The 20755-nt window shown below is 40.5% G+C and overlaps 1 protein-coding gene across 2 annotated transcripts in view; it reads right to left on the reverse strand.

Moving 5' to 3' along the window:
- NPR3 (natriuretic peptide receptor 3) overlaps positions 1-20755 on the reverse strand; it is a 70503-nt gene that overhangs the window by 15182 nt on the left and 34566 nt on the right. The window lies entirely within an intron of this gene.

Below are 20755 nucleotides of genomic sequence, written 5' to 3' on the forward strand. Positions count from 1 at the left end.
TCTCAAGGTCCACAAACAGTGGCAGAGATGGGCAGAAGGATAGCTAACAAGAGTCATGCCTTGGTTTTCCTGGCACTGGCTTAGTGAGGAAAACCCTTCCTCAGTTCGGGAATTTGGAGAGGAGGCAAGATATTACAGAAGTGGAGGAAATGGTAGCAGTTGATGAGGCTCAGTACTCCAGGGGCATCCACCTTTGCCCGAAGTTCCCTCTACGTAGGTGCCCTCCTCCGTCCTCACATCTACTCTCTACCTCAAGCCAACCCAAGTCCTACTGCCCTGTGAGGTCTTCACCATCTTTAACGGTCCCCATGATCTTCCCATGCTCTGAACGCACTGATCTTTCCATGCGCTGACTAAAAGAACAGTACGGATCCATTCATTCATTTTTCAGATACTATTGAAAGCCCACTCTAGCGCTGGTGTTAAGGATTCAAAGAGGAGTGGGCACTGCCATTTCTACCTGCCTGGCATCCGAGTCCTCTCTTCCACTGGCAATAGCATCTCAGTTTCTCTTTCCAGTTTGTGTTCCTAGTGGTTCCTGTGCATCTGACCACTCCCCCCAACCTCTGGACCACCCCCCCTCCCCAAGCTCTAACAACAGGAATGGAAATAGGCCTGGACCACTGGTCTATCCCAGCTGAGTCCTGGATCAAGTAAGATAGTCCTCCCTCAAGAAACTTAAGCTTAATGTGAACTTGGGGAAGCCACTTAATTTCTTTCAGCCTTGTTTTCATTCCATAAGCACAATTTGAAAGTTCTGATACCGTATGTAAACCTATTGAACATTCATTGAACATGAAATAAGCAACGACCTTGAAAATTGAGTAGCTTCAAATTCTGTGTAAAAGTACAAAAAACAAAAACAAAAATCAAAACAAGTTTTCTGATTTCAGGAGAAAGTGTAAGAATGGAATGCCACGGAGCAGAATGAATTCGGCATCCCATGGAAGACCACTGTGAGTCTTTGTAAGGAGGCATTCTGTGCCTCATCCCTAGAAAAAGATCCCATAGGAAGAGAGACACAACGATCTGCATCACCTGGTTCAAATACACAAGCATTCACAGAAGACACCACCCAGTGTCCAGTACTAGGTGGCCTCATCCCATCCTTAAGCACGGTGAGTCCTGTTCTCATCACAGAAACAAATACTTTGGATTTGCCAAAGCCCAGTGCTGGAGGCGGTTTAGAATAATGGCTAGGGCTTGGGCTCACTACATAGCTCTGCCACTTCTAGATGTGTTTCTCCACAACTCTGGGCCTCAGTTTTCCCTATCTGGAAAATATTAGGACTTATGGGGTTGCTCTTAGGTTTAAATGAATTAATAGATGTGAAAGACGTCCAACAGTGCCTGAGAGAGTCAGTACTCACTGTTAGGTTTTGGTGTTGTTATTGTTTCCATATAGAGAATTATAAACCGAGGGATTTAGCCTTTAATTCTTAATAGCAGTATTCAGAAAATAAGCGATCTATTTATGGTATAACATATCTGATGGGCCCACTTTACACTTAATGGAAACCAAGGCTCCTTGTTCATGCTTTAACATACCAAGCACTTCCAGGGGGTCACGCCCTTAATTCTGCTCCAGCACAAAGCATGCAGCCCACACTGGTCATTCCACTGACCGTCTAGGAGAGGAGGAGGGTGGGAAGCATGTTGGTTCACAGAAAAGCTCAGAGTTACCTGCTGGACCCAAAGTCTAGTCCTAGCCCTGACACATTACTTAATCTCTCTACTCTTCAATTTCCTCATTGGCTAAATGGGGGTTTGGTACCTACTCATCCCACAGAGCTCTTCTGGGGATTAAATGAGTTAGTGCATATAAAACATCTTGAAACACTTTCAGGGACTGCGAGAACAAATGGTAGACATTGGCTTTTACTCGTCGTCGTCAAGCTTAAGTCTCAGAATCATCGTTTTCTTAGGCAAAGAAGAATGATACAGAAATAACATCTACTAGTCAAAGATAATTTTCGGCTGATTTGGCTATGCTAATTCAATTTTCCAAAGGAATATGAAATTTTCACTTAAGCCATGAACTCATCATGGCTTGAGAAAGTGTGCATGCCGATGATTTAATGAGTTGTAATAAGCGGACTTAAGCTGTGTAATTTCTCAGGCCACGACAAAAAAATTTTCTTTCAAAAGATAGCTCTATCTTCCCTTTGGTAAGTATATATTTCCTACAAAAGGAAATCACAGAAACTTGGAATATGGGAGCTGTAAGACGCCTTAGAAAAGCTTTGATTTAATCCTGTCCTTAATTTTAGAACCAAAAGAGCATCGCTCCCCATCAGTCTTCCTGTACTCTCTAATGGAAGACTGTGCCCTCTCTACTCCTTGTTCCTGGGGAGCCTAATATGCCCCCTGCTTAAACTGTAAAGTACCAGCTACTGGGTTTCAGCTGTCCACTTCTCTCCCTCCTCTTCCTGAGTCCTTCTCAAAATCCTAACCTAAGGCCACTACGCTGTCATTGGCGACCCAGAGCACCGGACAAATGCCCCAGCCCCAACCCCCTTCTGGCCCCTCCTCTTCCTTCCTCCTTGATACGCTCTCTCAATTGCCCCCTTTACACTCCCAAATTATCTGGCTGAGAAACATGAACTTGGATTACTCTTTTCCTACCAGGTTTGATGGTAGAAGAGAACAGATAGGTTCTGAACACGTGTCCACATCTGAAAACTCATTCTACCTTGATGTGCAAATGGATCACAAAATTTACCTTCTTTCCTCTCAAAGTGGCTGAGTGTTTCCCTCTCCTGCCAAAATCAGCAGGAGAGCTGCTGACCCCGCCGAGGCTCACTGGCACCCCGGCCTGCTGCGGGGGAGTTTTCATAACGCCTACCTCATAGAACCTCAAGCCAGAAGTGAAACCCTAGAGACCGTCTTTTCCCGAGGAGAACATTCTCACATCCACACGTGTTTTTTAAATGGGAGGAAAGCCCGTTAGCACATTACAGACACTGAAAATTGCAAGTGCAAAAAAAAATTTTTTTAATGAGGGAGAAAAAGATCCAGAGTACTAAGTTGCCTTTGAAACATTTTTCACTCGACCTCCAGGTTAAAAGGAACAAAGTCACCTGGTATGTCCCCCTGCCTCTGGTCATAACAAAATTTGAACCTCAAAGTCCTGACTGACAGATCATGCTATTGTTACTAATCAAAGAAAATAGGCTTCCCTCACCTGAGTATTCTAGTATTTAGCATCATTTCTAGCCAAAAAGCTCTTCCTGTCATTAGGCATTAAGTGTTTTTTTTTTTTTTTTAGATTTTTATTTATTTTTTTGAAAGAGAGAGCAGAAGAGGAGGGAGGGGCAGAGAGAGAAGCAGGCTCGCAACGCAGGACTCGATCCTAGGACCCTGGGATCATGACCGGAGCTGAAAGCACATGCTTAACCGACTGAGCCAGCAGGCACCCCATAAGTCTTAATTAAATTCCTAAACACGGCCATTCCCCTGCTAGATGCTGAACAATATAGTTCACGACCCCTGAGAGTTTATAATCTCAACGAAATAGTACCACAGCAACTCAAAAGCACACAGATGGACTCCACACAAGAAAGTTATGAAGTAGACCATGGTGAGGGGCAAGCTTCAGGGTAATAAGTACTTGTGCTGTGTACCAAATAAAGCATCTATCATTTAAACAAAATGGAAGTCACTCATCATCTTCCACTCATTCTGGGAAGTTTGCCAGAACGAGGTAGCATACTGGCACTAACTCTCATCATTTCATCTCCATTCTCTTGATTTTGCCCTCTGTAGTTGGCCAGCAGCAGGTATTCCAAATGAAAGAACGCCATTTTGCCACTGACCTTCCTCTCTGAGAGCACTTGTCAGCCATGTCTATTAGTGTTGGTTTGTTTGTTTGTTTGTTTGTTTAATCCTCTACCATGGGGAAAGCTGAATAGAAATCTCGTTATATTTTAACTGATCATAAAGAATTGCCATTCATGACATGGCCCCTATCTGTGACAGTGAGTGGAGTCTTTCTTATTTCTCTTTGGAGAGGCAAATTCATAGATGAATTCCTCAATGCCTGAGTTCCAAACAAGTAAGCAAAGTATGCTGCATGCCTCAGCTGTTCTGTAAAGTGAGAGTGAATAACACAGCAGTAATCTAGCTCCCCGGGGTCGTCTGGACATCTGAGAAAGCCTGTAAAGCTCTCAGACAGAGGCTACTGGGAGAAAGCTACCAAAGTTAAATGCAAGGCTAGGCTGTCCTGGGATTTCGCTTGCGGTATTCACATAACTCAAGCATATCACACAGTGGTTCTATCTTCCTTACCACAAACCAATGGTTCCCAGTGCAAATGAGGAAAGCTGAGGGTGTTGGGCAACATTTCTCAAGAGTCTTTTGAAAAAGACATGACCCTTAACCTCTCATTCAGCTGAAGGGGAGATGAGGGAAATGGAAATTTTTTTAAAGATGTATTTATTTATTTTAGAGAGAGAGAGCACAAGCAGGAGGAGCAGAGGGAGAGCGAGAGAGAATCTCAAGCAGACTCCACACTGAGCTCAGAGCCTGACATGGGGCTCCATCTCACAACCCTGAGATCATGACCTGAGCCAAAACCAAGAGTCGGATGCTCAACCAAATGCGGCACCCATGTGCCCCAGGAAATGGAAATTTTCATGGTGACAAGGTAAGAAAAGAGATAGGTCTAGGACGTGCCCTTTCCCCCATCATATCAAGAACAATGACAGCTTGTCTGATTAATAAGACCCTTAAATGAAACTTATCCTGACCTACTGGGCCCCTGTTGATCATGGACAGGGGAAACAAATGGCCTCGGCATGCCACAAGGATAGGCCAAAGGTTAAAGAATATTATGCATTTGATGAACACTTTACAAGTGATCTCCATGCAATAAAAACAGAGATTTTTGTTTTAATTCAACTTTCTGTTGAATCATAAAATTAAAAATCTATAATTTAGGGTAACAGCAAGAATTTCCATAAACCAAGTGACATCACAACCTCTTCAACACCAAAAGAGAGAGTTCTCATTCTTACTGGCAGACACTCTAATGCCTGCTCTTCTCTACTGGGCCCGCCTTCATGGAATTCACACTTGGTTACTTGCTTATTTTAGCCTTGAGGAAAGTTAAGTTGAAAATCTAAATCCTTATCCTAGCTGAACTCTGAGGAAATGCAAAGGTCAAGAGGCTTACTAACAACAGTTAGGCAGCACATCGGTGAGAGAGCCAGGGCCCAGCTGTGAGCTTAGCCAAAGCATTGCCATCATGTCTGGCAGATTTTTTCTCCCTATACTGAAGTTATGACTTACATGGGATGGGGGTTTGCCCTAAATTTCCCAAATGACTGTCCTATCCTGGGCTCAGATCCACCCCTGTAGCAATGCCTACCCTGGGATTAACTCAGATCTTACAGCCTAGAGTGTGGCTGCCTACAGACAGAAGCAGATTTTTTTTTCCTCTCTCTCTCTCTCTCTCCCATCACCTAACACAGAATGGATCATTAAGCAAAAGCAGTCCTGGGAAGATCGTTAAGTCAAGTTATGATCCCTCCCATACTACAGCAACTGGCTGCCCTTTTAATGATTGTCACAGCCGTGGAGGCTAAGCACAGGCACCACAGTGCTGGCATATGGCATCCATTTACACGAGCACACCTCAGCAAGGAAAGCCACATGGAGCCACCTGGTAGGGAGCAACGAGGTAGAGGAAGACTCTATGGAATTGGATTCTTCGAATTGGTGGCTGTGGAGCACAAGCAAATGAGAATGACTGAGAAACTTTCCCCTTGTTCATGCAGAGAATTCAGTCATCTGATTCATTTGCCCTCTGAATGTGTCACACAGACGTCATATCCAGATGCTTCTCATCACCCATTACCCTTGAAGGCTTAGTTGAGAAATGCACATACATAATGACGTAATTGTCCCTGGCTTTCAGATGATCAAGTAAGTGATATCTGTCCTTGGCCTTCATATCCCACCAGTGCCCAACCAGACAGATGTGCCTCTGGAAGGCGTGATGACCCAACCCCCACAGACTGCTCTGGATACTCATTAGCCTCTAGTCCCAGGGGTCTGTGGTCCTATCAGGCACCGTGTTGAAGTGGATAAATGCATATACCAAAATCCAATGGAAGAAGGGCTGGGGCAGACAGCAGGACCCTGCAAGGCCTGCAATATTCACTGCCAGGTGGTAAGATAGACCCAAGACAAGAAGAGGGGTGACCAAGCCAAAGGGAGATGGAGACAGGGAAACACTGGAGAACAATTTCTGGCTTCATTATTTCTGAAAGGCCAAAATCAGAAGGAACATGTAAATTCTAATTTCTCCAACTTAATGACATCCTTTTAAACAGCCTGAGAACTTCAGACCATTTCCCCTGAGTCATCCGGAGATGTGATGGCAAGGAAGAGCTAAGCAAAAATCCAGGCTTTGGGGTTATTTTTTTCTTGGGGATGGGGGGGTGGACATCTTTTCATTTATGTCTTGTGTCTTAACATGAAACATCTCCCTTTTTCTTTAAGCAATTTCAAGGTATGGTAAGGACTGAGCTAAGATCCAGAACCCCCAGCTCCTAGTTCAAGCATTATTGATCACTATGAATAGCCAAAAGCTTAATTTTGTTCAGTTCTTAATTCAGAGTTTCCCAAGATGTATTCCACAGAACAGCAGCATTCCCTAAAATGTTAATGGATGACTCTAGAAATATCAGTGGTTAACAAGTTTACAAAATGCTAGATTGAACAAAGTCAAGCAGTTCTCTTTAATGCCAGGTAATTATTATAACAGCTAACTTTTATTGAATGTTTGCTACATGCTAGGAGCTATGTAAACACTTGAGTTCTACTGCATTTAGTCTTTACAAACCTTTCATTGATAGGCACTGTTATTATCCCTGAGAGAGACTCTAACACTCTAACAGAATGGAGATATCTTGGTCAATGGATGGGGTCAAGATTCCAGAAAATGTTGGATGGGCAAGTTTTTAGTAGGGGTCCAAACCAGGACTGCTTAGTTATGACATTTACCCTACTGACACATATGTTCAGCCAACTAATACTGGAAAACAGCTTTGTGCTCTAGTTTGTGTTTTTAATTGGGTTGGTAGCTCTACAAGTTGAGTATGTAGACTGGAAAGAGCAAGAAGAGTAATAAAGAGAAGACTAAGAGTGACGATGTTCTTCAGTGATGGAGAAGCAGAACCCACACTTGGAGAGGGAATGGGAAGGCAGAGGATGGAAGGAGGAAAGGAGAGGGAATGGGAAGGCAGATGGAAGGAGGAAAGGAGACATGAGGTAACAAGCTAATTGTCCCTCATCTCTTAATTCAGTCTTTAAACCAGAGCTAATACATGTCTCAGATCAAGTAGATCAGGATTTCTGATAAGTCATGGACTCAAAGTCAACCTTGCCCCAGCAATGAAGAAAAAGGCCTGTTAGGCCAAAGGAGCATCTAAACAAGTTGGATGTAAAGGATGAGGTCCTATATCAGAGACCAGTCTGTTTCAAGCACATCAGCAACCAAATCAGGTAATAGAAGATCTACTGATGTAATGTTTTTCTAACTGGCACTCAATGTGAAATATGATGACTGATAAATAATAGTAATAAATGTAGCAAAGCTTCATCTACCCAGCTTCATCAAAGAAGAAAAGATGTTTCATACAAGCAAAGTTTCCAGGTTCTTCAGTGTTTTTTCTCTAAGTATCAAAGTATTTGAATAATGTAAACACTTTTGGTGGAAGTATTCTTGGGGAGCCACATACGTTCTAAATTAGCCGCATACATTCCTGCCTTGATGGCATAAGTATGCTGCATGTGATATTAACTTATTATGATTCTCCATATGTAAGGAAGGCTGTGACAACAGGCAGACCAGTAGCTTTCACTGCTATTAAAAAGTATATTGGGCTCTTTACACAACGCTGACACCAGACTTGTATGTTTCTAGATATTCTCACTTCTTCCTTGCTGACTATTCATTATTAATTTTTTTTGAAAGATTTTATTTATTTGACAGAGAGAGAGACAGCCAGTGAGAGAGGGAACACAAGCAGGGGGAGTGGGAAAGGAAGAAGCAGGATCCCAGCAGAGGAGCCTGATGTGGGACTCGATCCCAGAACGCCAGGATCACACCCTGAGCCAAAGGCAGACGCTCAACGACTGAGCCACCCAGGCGCCCCTGACTCTTCATTATTAGCCACACTCCCAAATGAACTCTATGCCCTACTCTTCATAAAATTTCTTGGATTCTCTGAGCATGCCATGAGGTACCTTTACATATTAGCCCCTGGGCTTGGAATGCCTTCCCCATGGACCTTGTCTCATCCAAAGCAAACTCCTACTCAACCTTACTGGATATTCTCAGGTTACCCCCTCCAGATCCACCTTCCACCCTTCTTCAACTAGCTCTGTGCTCTAGGAGGCTGACATATATGAACAACTCAACTGGGTCCTCTTGTCCCCTGGCTTCTGGTTGATTCAGCAGATGAGAGGGTGGAAGGAGATAAAGGTCAGGATGTCAGGGGCTGCACTCCTCTACCAGATGTCACAGGTGTTCTCCCCAACTGCCACAAGCCACATGGGTGCTAGTAACTTCTCCCTTCTCTTGCCCCCTTCTGGTCTAGGAGTTGTAACAGCTTCCCACATTTGCAGGCTAGGGCGTTCCTGGCCATCTTTTGTTAATCTTCCTTAACTCCACACATAACTTTGTAATCGTCCCTTCACTGAGGTCGCTTTCACTTCCTTTCAATGTGTCTTATTTCCTCCCAGGATCCTAACTGACACATCAACCTTCTGTGAGCCACTCAAACTTGTTCTTGCTGGATCTTTCCCTGAACCACCCAATTCTTCCTTTCTTCCACAAGTGCACCTACTGCAAACTCATATCATCTCACTGACCAGTCTATTTTACACTTTTGCATGCCTCCATACTCTGACATTCCACAAGCTACTTGATGCACAAACCACATGGTAGGTATCTTAGTTTCTCTGGGATCTAGCCCTGCATCTAACACAGACACTGTACTCACTTGAGTTGACTCCACTGTCACTACCTGCTACTTTCACTGTGCCTCTCTTGATGTCATCTTTCTCTCTCAGACTTATTACTATTAATGTTCTGTAAACTGGGGAAAGAAATCACAAAGCTCATTATAACTATTCTTAAAATGGGTTAAACAATTTCTGAGTGAGGATTTGAGAGATTCTACTCTGATAAAATTAATAGATTGTATGTCAATTTTAGCTGCTCAAAGCCCTATTTCATGTAGTTGTTTTTGACTGGGTCTGATGTAGTTGAAATTGCCATAAAATTGATTCAGCAGCTGCTACTAAGAGAAAGACTTCCAGATTTTAACTCCAATACGTGATGTTCATACTGAAACTAACAATATAATTCTGAGCCAGTGAATGAATGAATTTCCCTTTTAAGAAATTTTTTCCATCAGGTTTGCTACAAACACACACACACACACACACACACACACACGCACACACACACAGAGAACTATATATTATCTCCCTCACAAGAAATTTAATTCCCTGCACATTTTGAACACTGTTTATTGATGAAATTAAGGAATTATTGGAAACTTTCAGGTGTGAAATAGCATTATAGTTCTATTTTTAAAAAGAGAGTTCCAGTAGTGGTAGAGTATTTTGTATCAGATTAACGTTTCAAAAAACAATTATACTCTCTGAAAAAAAAAATTAAAAAAAAAAACTAATTGAAGACACTGGGAAGTGACCAAAAAGAAGCAGAAAATATAGGAGATTTGATCCTTGAAAAAAGGGACCATATTTCATGAGAACTAAATGTATAGGAGTATCCTCTAAGGGTACTCCTTGTCCAGGAGACATGGGGTAGCTAGGATTCAAGCAGAAAGTCAGAGCCTTCCTGGCTTAGAGGTCAGAAGATGTAGTTCAGAGATGATCCTGAGGACATACAATGAGGGAGTAAATCCTGGAAAGAAGACAGCCACAGAGAAGGGAGCACTCAAATCTATTCATAAATTCTGCTGTCCTTAGTTGATTCCTAAACTGCACACACAGAGGAAGGACACCAAGAAATCCAGTAGAAAGCAAGAGCTGGAAAGCTGAAGTAGCTAAGGAACATTTAAATTGCTGCCTTTTGCACAGAAGAGCATTTGGAGTTTGTAACCTGGGAAATATCTCAGGCTTTCTAATAAAGCCCTATATAAGCCACACCTTAGAAGTAAAGTCTATACCAAGAGACTAAGGATTCATCCTAAAACTAAAAGCAAACCAAACCAGAGTAGCCTTAATAAAAAATACGACCAAGCTTCCAAAAGTTCAAAGTAATTAGTAATTTAATTGCCTGCTGGAATAAAAATGATTCTTCAGAGGAACATAACTGAATACAGTCTTTATAACATATCATTCACAACATCCATTACAAACTCAAAAGATACTAGACATTCAGGAGCAAGAGAGATAGATGATCTATAGTCAAGAAAATAGTGAATAAAAAGTGACCCTGAAATGATCCAAATGTTGAAATTAGCAGATAAGAACCTTAAAGCAGCTATTATAAATACTTTCAAAAACAAAGAAAAGGATGACCACAAAGAATGACCAAATACAGAATCAGCAGAGAAATGGAAGCTTTAAAAAAGAGCAAGTGGCTATTCTAGAACTGAAAGTGCAATATTGAAAAAAGAAATATTCACTGGTTAAATTTAAAAGCAGATTGAGTCTATGATTGAAAAGATATCAATGGTAAATATCTCAATTTAAAGAACAAAACAATACAAATCAATACAAATATAAAACGATACAAAGTCAATATACAAAAAACAACTGCATTTCTATACTCTACCAACAAAATATTGAAAATTAATTTTTTATTCTGCTTACAACAGTTTCAGAAGTCATAAAATTATTAGCAATAAATTTAATCAAAGATATGTAGAACCTCCACACAGAAAACTACAAACATTACTGAGAAAAATTAAAGATAGATCAAATAAACGGAGAGATATACCATGTTCATGGATTGGAAGATTTAATGTTTTTAACATGTCAGTTCTTCCCCAAATTAGTCGACAGATCAATACAATCCAAACCAAAAAATCCCAGGAAGTTTTTTTGTAGAAATTGACAAGTTGATTCTAAAATTTACACAGAAAAAGGAAAGAACTTGGAATGTGCAAAACTTGAAAAGAGAAGAGCAAATTAGAGAACTTGTATTATCAGATTTCAAGATTTACTATAAAGCCACAGTATTCAATACAGTATAGAATTGGTATAAATACAAACACAGTAATGGAACAGAACAAAGAGTCCAAAACCCACACTTACATCATTATCTGAATTTTGACCAAGTCACTTAAGCAATTCACAGTGGGAAAAACAGAATTTTTTCAACACACGGTGATGGGACAAATTGATTTAAAAAAGTATGGGAAACAACTAAAACTTGATTTCTATCTCACAGCATATACAAAAATTCATTTGAGATGGATCACAGATCTCAACATAAAAGCTAAAACTATAAAGCTGTGAAAGAAAACAGAATATCTTTGTGTCTTTGGGATTAACAAGTTTTTCTTAAAGAGAATACAAAAAAGCAGTAAACATTAAAAAAAGACTTCATCAATATAAAAAACTCTGCCATCAAAGAGTGTCATTAAAGATATTAAAAAGTGAAAAATTGAGAGAAAATATTCATTATACATATATCTGATATACTCAGAATATTTAAAAAGAACTTTGCAAGTCAATAACAAAAGAGATAAATAACTCCATTTAAAATTGGGCAAAATACTTCAGCAAACAGATCACAAAAATGAAGTAAGCCAACAAGCACATGAAAAGAAGTTCAAAATCACTAGTCACCAAGAGAATGCAATTTAAAACCACAACGAGGTACCATTCTACCTCCATCAGATTAACTAAAAGTAAAAAGCTGACAACACCAAGTGTAGATAAGATTGTAGAACAATTGTAACTATCATACATTGCTGGTGGGAATTTAAAACAATATTACTTTGGCAGTTTCTTGTAAAGTTAAACATACACCTATGCTATGACCCCGCAATTTCATTTCTAGATATTTATCCAATAAAAATGAAAGCCTATGTCCCCAAAGGGATTTATACATGAATGTTCATTGCTGCCTTAGTCATAATAGTCCCAACCTGGAAAAAAGATGTCCCCATCTACAGAAGAATAAATTATAAAATTATGGTATACAATAAAATATTACTCAGCAATTTTAAAAAGAGGAAAATAGACTAATACATAAGACATCATGCTAAATCTCAAAAACAGCATATAAGTGAAAGAAGCCAGACACAGAGTATAAGTTTATGGTTTCATTCATACAGAATGTGCTGTGTGAATTTAAGAGTGGGCAAAACAAATTCATGATAATAAAAATAAGAAGAGTGTTTGCATCAAGGAACTGAAAGATCCGTGCACTGAAAACTTTAAGATATTGATAAAAGAAACTGAAGAAGACACAAATAAGTGGAAAGAATCCTGTCTGTTCATGAATAGGAAGAAACACTATTGTTAAAATGACCATACTACCCAAAGCAACCTACAGATTCAATGCAATGCCTATTAAAATTCTAATGGCAATGTTCACAGAAATAGAAAAACGATCCTAAAATTTGTATGGAATCAAAAAAGACCACAAATAGCCAAAGCAATCTTGAGAAAAGGAACAAAGCAAGAGGCGTCACACTTTCTGATTTCAAAACATATTACAAAGCTATAGTAATCAAAACAGTATGGTACTAGCATAAAAATAGACACACAAACCAATAGAACAGAATCAAGAGCCCAAAAATAAAACCACACATGTATGATCAACTGATCTTTGACAAGGGAACCAAGTATACACAATAGAGAAGGGTAGTCTCTTTAATAAATGGTGTTGGGAAAATGGGATATCCACATGTAAAAGAATGAAATTGGACCTCTATCTTACAACACTCACAAAAATTAACTCAAAATGGCTTAAAGTTTTAAATGTGAGGCTGAAACTAGAAAACTACCAGGAGAAAACATAGGGAAAAGATCCCTGGACATTAGTCTTGGCAATGATTTTTTGGGTATGACACTAAAAGCATAAGAAGCAAAAGCAAAAATAAACAAGTAGAACCCTTGAAGATTATGGGGCATTTCTTGAAATTTAATAATTAATAATTACAAGCTTTTTAAAGCTTCTGCACAGCAAAGGAAACATCAACCCAATGAAAAGGCAACATATGGAATGGGAGAAAATATCTGCAAACCATTTATCTGTTAAGGGGTTAATATTCAAAGTATATAAGGAACTCGTACAACTCAACAGCAAATAATAGCAATATTCTCATTTAGAAATGAGCAAAGGACCTGAATAGACATTTTTCCCAAAGGGTTCATAAGGATGGCCAACAGGTACATGAAAAGGTGTTCAACATCACTGATCATCAGGGGAATGTAAATCAAACCACAATGAGACACCACTTCACACTTCTTAGGATAGTTATTTAAAAACAGGGCGCCTGGATGGCACGGGCAGTTAATCATCCAACTCTTGATTTCAGCTCAGGCTGTGATCTCAGGGTCCTGGGATCAAGCCTCATGTCGAGCTCTGAGGTCAGCTGGGAGTCTGCTTGAGGAATCTCTCTCTCACTCTGCATCTCCCCCAGCTCTCTCTCTCTCTCTCTCTCTCTCTCGCTCATAAATAAATAAATAAACAAATCTTTAAAAAAATTTTTAAAAACGAAACAAAAACCAAGAGATAACAACTGTTGGCGAGAACATGGAGGCAATGGAACACTTGTGCCCCATAGGTAGGAATGTAAACTGGAACAGTCATTATAGAAAACAGTATGGGGATTCCTCAAAAAATGAAAAATAGAACTACCATATGATCTAGCAATCCCACTTCTGGGTATATGTCTGAAGGAAATGAAATCAGTATCTTTTTTTTTTTTTTAAAGATTTTATTTATTTATTTGACAGACAGCCAGCGAGAGAGGGAACACAAGCAGGGGGAGTGGGAGAGGAAGAAGCAGGCTCATAGCGGAGGAGCCTGATGTGGGGCTCGATCCCATAACACCGGGATCACGCCCTGAGCCGAAGGCAGACGCTCAACCGCTGTGCCACCCAGGCGCCCCTGAAATCTGTATCTTGAAGAGATATCTGCAACCCCATGTTCATTGCAGCATTATTCACAATAGCCAAGACACACATACACACAAAAACCTAAGTATCCATCAATAAATTAATAGATAAATTAACTGATAGATATACAATGGAATATTATTCAGCCATAAAAAAGAAGGAAATCCTACCATTTGTGACAATATAGATGAACGTAGAGGGCATTATGCTAAGCAAAATAAACCAGACAGAGAAAGACAAATGCTCTATGATCTCAGCTATAAGTGGAATCTAAGAAAGTCGAATTCATAGAAACCGAGAGTGGAATGGTGATTGCCAGGGGCTGGGGGTGGGAGACACGGGGAGATGTTAGTCAAAGGGTACAAACTTATAAGATGAATAAGTTCTAGGGATCTAACGTGTAGCATTGTGACTATAGTTAACAATACTGTATTGCATACTTGTAAAAATACTAAAGAGTCTTATCTTTTAGAATCAAACTAAAATATTTACAGACGGGATGAGGATGCCTTAGACTAGCTTCAAAATTATCAGGTGTCAGGGGTGAAGGTAGGCAAGTTTACAGATGAAATTAGACTGAGTTGGTAATTATTGAAGCTGAATGATGGGGACATGGAGCTTCACTATACTGCGCTCTCTTTTTGTATATATTTGAAATTTCCCACAATAAAAAGTTTTCTTTATTAATCAATTCCCTAAATGAACAACTCAAGCTAGGAAAATAGTGGAAATTTTCCACAGTTGGTGCTATTAGAACACATGAAAATACATAACAGTCATTCATGCTTTGTCCAGTCTAGTTCTACATTTTCTATCATCAATCAAAATTTTTTTAATTTTTAAATCAATAATTTTTTAAAAGACATTTATAGATCTTAAATATCAACCTAAAAGAGTAGAGCCACACACCAAATGACTGACACGCTCTCAGTCCCATTTGGAATCCATCGTAATGAACTTATCTAAATCATTCTGGAACACATTTTAAGACAGCCTTTGGAAACTATGCAAATAATGAGTTTCATATGCTTACTAACTACCAGGAAGAATAGTCATCCCTTGTAATTATCCTGAAAGTATGCCTTCAGGTCTACAGTTTGAGAATTCAGTTAAGTCTTCAAATTTCAAGAAATGCCCCATAGTCTTCACAAGGTTGAATCATGCTACATCTTATTATACATTTTGAAGAGATTGGTCTTTTTAAGTCTATCTCATTAAGAAAATTGTTTCATTCCCTTGGGCAATTAAAAGATTCTCTATTTCTTTTTAAAAACTTGTAGAGCTAACATACTCTGCTAATGTGAGGATACTCGATATGCTTAAGAAAGTTACCAAAACAGTCAGAATATTCTAGATGCAGATGTGTCATGATTTTGAATCACGGCAGTAGCCACAATATTTTGAAAGGCATAATAACACTGAACTCAATAAATATATTGGCCACGATAGAAGAAACTCCTGGGTATAGCCCCAAAGAACCAGAGAATTATAAAATTCCACAAACTGAAGGGAATTTAGAGCTCATACAGTCCAACCAGCATATTGTGTACATGAGAAACTGAAGCCCGTAACAGTTGCCTGATTCACTCAAAGTCACGAAGATACCAGGACAGAACTACAACCAGAACTCAAATCTCCTAACTCCAAACCAGCACCTTCATCATCCATGTTAACTTGCTTATCAAGCAAGGCACCTCCCCGAGGACTGAATTCACATGCAGGGATAGAGAACCAAAGATATCAGCCTCTTCTTTCAAAGACAAATGTAACTTCTCTAGCATGAGATTTTCAAGATGTTATCTACATATCAGGAGGAAGAAAAAAAGAATATGAAAGTTTATCCTAGCAAATACATTTTTAATTGTCAGGAAAATAGAATCAAAGAAAGAAAAAAAAGGGTAATTTTGGATATCAGATCATTAAAGTCAGCTCTTACTGCTATTTAAAAAAAAAAAAAGGATGAAGAAGAAAAGAAAAATTATAAATTGACGTAAAGCCAGAAAACAGGGCTTAGCCTCATTAAGTCCACTGCTCATAAAGCTAATCCGTCATCATTTAAGAACCTGCTATGTTATCTTAAGAGCTGAGATATGGAACTTAAAGGGGGGGGGGGGAATCCTAATTAGAGATTCTATTCTCAAAGAACTGAGATGTCAAAAATCCTCTGTCAAATATCTCTGTCATCTGACGCAAGGACCCTCCCTCGCTCCCAGGGCATAATGAATGCATTAAGGAGGTTGGCAGTTGGCTCACATTCTTCCTCTCCGCCCACATTATTGCATTCTTACTGGGCCATTTCAGTGTCCCTGTGCATTATTCATTCATTCAACACCACAGCCTCTTGGTTCCCTGACAGCCATTATTTGACAAATTTCATCTCCCCTCAATTTCAACTCACTCTCATGCACACACCCTAGACCAACGCCTCTCAGACCTTAATGTGCATACAGGTCACCTAGGAACCTCGTTCAAATGCAGATTCTGATTCAGTAGATCTACGGAATGAAGCAGCAAAATCCCTCGCTTCAATGATCTCCCAGTTGATCCTAATGTGACTGCTCTGGAGCAAGACCCTAGACCTTGTCATCACCCGGAGCAGTTCTACTTCACAAAATCCTTGACAATCTCCTTTTGACTACAGTCTCCTACTTCCCACTTCCTTCTGCATGTAAAACAAGTTCTTTGAATTCAAACTCCCATCCTCCTTGACGCCCCTCTCTGCTTCGTCCAGCCAAGCACCGAAATGGAGCAGTTCCCAATAAAAGCATGAGGCAGGCAGATACCATGTTATTCCGGCAGAGGTGCCGGTGGGAATTTGGAAGGGGGGACCTGCCACTCAGGAGACAGGCTGCCACTGGAGATACAAATTTAGGTGCTATCCACATAGAGGTGAACATCCCTCCCAGACAAGTGGATGTGCTGCCCAGAAATAGTGTTTGGAGAGAAAAGGGCCAAGGGAAGAACCCTGAGAAACACCAATATTTGTGGAGCGAGTGGGAGAGAGGATTCATGAAAGGACACTAGCAAGGACTGCAGTGTAGGCAGAGAACTTGGAGACGGTGGCGTCTTGGCAGCCAAGGGAGGGGCAAGTTTCAACACAGAAAGAGACCTTTCCAAACTACTCCTCTGTGAAATCTCTCCGGTCAAGCCAGGTTATTTTGCTCACGATTCCCTAAATGCGTCTAATGGCGTTCCTACTTCTAAGCTTGGACTCCGTTAGCCTCACTTAGGAGGCTCATCTGTACCCATCTCTTCCTACCTGTCCTTCCACAGCCACCCACACAGATGCTGAATGGTCCTCACAGGACCGGGCACAATGTCTTGACCAAAGCAAGGACTTGGTAAATGCTCGATGGTATGCATACGGATTCAAATATCTCCGGGCTTAACTCTACGCATGGTGATGCACAGGGTCAAGGGGTCAGCAAGCTACGTGTGCACCCAGAAAGCCTAGGAACTGTATCTGAGATCTGCTCTCCCCAAGAAATTCTTTTTTTTTTATTTACATTTTCTTTTTTTTTCTAAGATTTTATTTATATATTTGAGAGAGAGACAGAGATAGTGAGAGAGAGCACCACAAGTGGGAAGGAAAGGGAGAAGCAGGCTCCCCACTGAGCAGGGAGCCCGACACAGGGCTCAATCCCAAGACCCTGGGATCATGACCTGAGCCAAAGGCAGACGCTTAACCGACTGAGCCATCCAGCTGCCCCTCCCCAAGAAATTCTTGGACATAGGTTTGACATTAAATATATGTCACTGCTGAGTACAGAAAAGGAAAAATGTCCTAAAATTGAAATGCATGTAATTTGTATGGCAACACTGGGCTAATTAAGGTGCCAATCTGACACAGGGCCATTTACTAACAGAGAAATTAAATCTTTAAGATCTTCACGATGGGCTGGAAACACAGCCATCTGACTTCAGTGAATTAGTAATTATCTCACATAGAGCAGGAAAAGGAAAGAATAAAGGAAATAATTAATAAAGAGCTCTCAATTTAGGCCAATTATCAAATTATTATACCAAAAAAAAAAGAGATCCTTGGTTCACCTCCTCCCTCCCTCCAAAAACAGCCTGTGGGAGGAAGATTTTTAGAACTTTACAAAATGAAGCACGCTCACTCCAAGGGGGCAAAAATCAGAAGATAAATACTAATGCAAAATAATTTCCTACAGCTTGAGCTACTTTCAAATTTCACAACTGGGAAGCGGATCGAGTCCGTAGCAATGTATTATTCTAGTTCTCCTCGTTTAACAATTGGCCGGCCCCCAGAAAGGATGTCACTTACAAGTGCTGTGGCATGCTGCTTGCAAGGCTCCGGGATGTCCTGCTTCTGGCTGCCAGGCTGTTTTCTTTGGACACTATCACTCTCAATCATTTTTCGTAACTTCCAAGAGCAACTCGGTGCGGTTTTCTCCATTTCACAGATTAAAGTCTCTGGCACCAAGGTCGCGTGCCCTGAGGTCATCAATTGTTTCAATGCCCATTAATGAATATTTATTGAACCACTACCTCGGGCTCCTCTACCACATCCACCCACACAGACAGCAGCATCAATGGCCAGGCCTTATGAACCAGAACTCTACCCTTGGACTTTAAAACCCTGTGGCTGCTGTCAGCATCCAACACCAGGATCCTGTGTTAGTGCAGCGGCCCACGAAGCTGGCTGGGGCCTGTCCGCCTCCCTTCCCCCAGGCTGGAAGGCTGGACACATGGGCATTCTCTTCTGGCTCCTGTCAATTTATGTGAAATGCCAAGTCCTTTTGCGGCTGTCCTATCAGTAAAATGCAAGGCTTCGCGTCCTGGCGTCGAAGTGCTGCTCTAGTGGGGGGGGGGGGGGGGTGATCTGACTAAAGCAAGATTTCCCTCTGAGAAAGAATGAATCCTGGCATTTGAGAGACTCTTTCACCTCCTCCCCCTGACAGCAAAACTCCACCTCTAGGCTCACTTCCTGTAAGTCTTCCTTTTCTAGGTGCTTCCTATAAATGCGATATCCTGGCAATGCTAACCTACCGAACCCCAATATCTTTGTGTAAATGAGTTCCTCACCATGTGGAGAAAGAGGGATGCTGAGACCCTGAGTCTCCAGGAGCACCAGGGGAGAAAAGCAAAAACAGATTAATCAGAGCTTTCCCCTCTACGGTTTTGCGGTGGGCTCCTTCATGTGCACTAATGGGTATAATAGTTCAAGCTGACGTGTGTGCTCATTGCAAGCCAAATGGTAACGTAGCCACGGTCCACAGTTTAAGTGATCTGATTATTCTAAAAAGAACTTAAATTGTGTTTTCATTGTGAAGAATTTGGCCAATGTGCGAAAATGCCCTCTACTCCATGCAGTGACAATACAAGTGAAAAAAAAGAGTAAAACAGCGTAGCCTTTCACTTGTGAAATGTTTTTCCTCACTGCATTGCTATTTTAATCAAGCATATTTGAGTATATTGTCACCATTATTGCAAAATATCTTTCTAACTGAAAGTATATCACTGTAACTAATGGAAATAAAAAAAACAGTGATTGTCTTTCTAAAGGTCAAAATGAAACCCACTGTTTGGAAAAGTCCTTTTTTATAAGTACTGTGGTTCTTCCTTTTTCAAACATTTTCAGATTGCACCTGTTCGGTACTATTTTTGCAATTAATAAATCCACACCTGCCAATATGTGAAAACTCACAAGCAAATGGATAAAAGATTTACAATCAAACAAAAAGCAATTTAGTTGAGAGACTCCCAAGTTTTTAAAATACTCTAATGTGGCACAACGAAAACAATTTAAAAGTTACAAGAATAAACAATTTCAAGGCAATTTTCCTATTTCAAGAAAAGGAAAGTGACTATTTTTTAGATGTCAGTGCATCTTTATTTAAATGTGCTTTGAAAGCCAACTGGTATTTCTTTAGCTAGCGAAAAGAGTGGCTTTTAATAAGCCACTCCTTCTGCAGGGCCACTGTCTGCCTGATTACATTTTCCTAATAAAACTAATCTTATTAATATGTTGGTATGTGAACTCATTATTTTTCTGTTGTTAAAAGCCAACTTGTGGTTCGCTTTTACTCTTTCAAATACAATTAGCAGAGCTCTCAGGGCCTGAAAGGACCTTTTCATTTGGACAAATGATTCCCTGGCTGACTTTAAAGAAAGGGACTGAGGACAAAAAGGGGAGCCGGCAGCATGCGGGGGGAGGGGAGGGTCTCCTTCCGAAGCATCTCTGGCAGACACAAAAGCTCGCCTATGCACAGTCTCTTCAGCAGTGGGGCAAACAGGGCTTGCATCCATCAGCTGCATTTTCTTCTTTCATGACTTTTACTGCAGAACTAACTTTTAAAAATCTCAGTAAGAGTATACAGAGTCCATTAAATGATATTATGTAAGACAAGAGGGGGTGAAGTGCCTGGCCAAGATTTTATTGATGATCAGATAACTTTTCAACTGATGGCACCTCCCACACTGTTCCTGTGCGAAACCAGTGTCAAAATCCAAGCTGGTTTAAACAGCTTTACTGCTAGGCCATCCCCTCATTGAAGGAAATGAGAGCGGTGTTTTCCAACATTTTGGGCTTTCCAAAATGTAATGTGTGGCCTATCTAAGCAATGATTTATTAAACCTGTCTCTGTTCAAATACCTTGGCTAGATAAAT

Source organism: Ursus americanus, chromosome 15 (assembly GCF_024610735.1).
Source record: "Ursus americanus isolate L20-20 chromosome 15, mUrsAme1.1.p, whole genome shotgun sequence".
Classification (NCBI taxonomy): Eukaryota; Metazoa; Chordata; class Mammalia; order Carnivora; family Ursidae; genus Ursus; species Ursus americanus.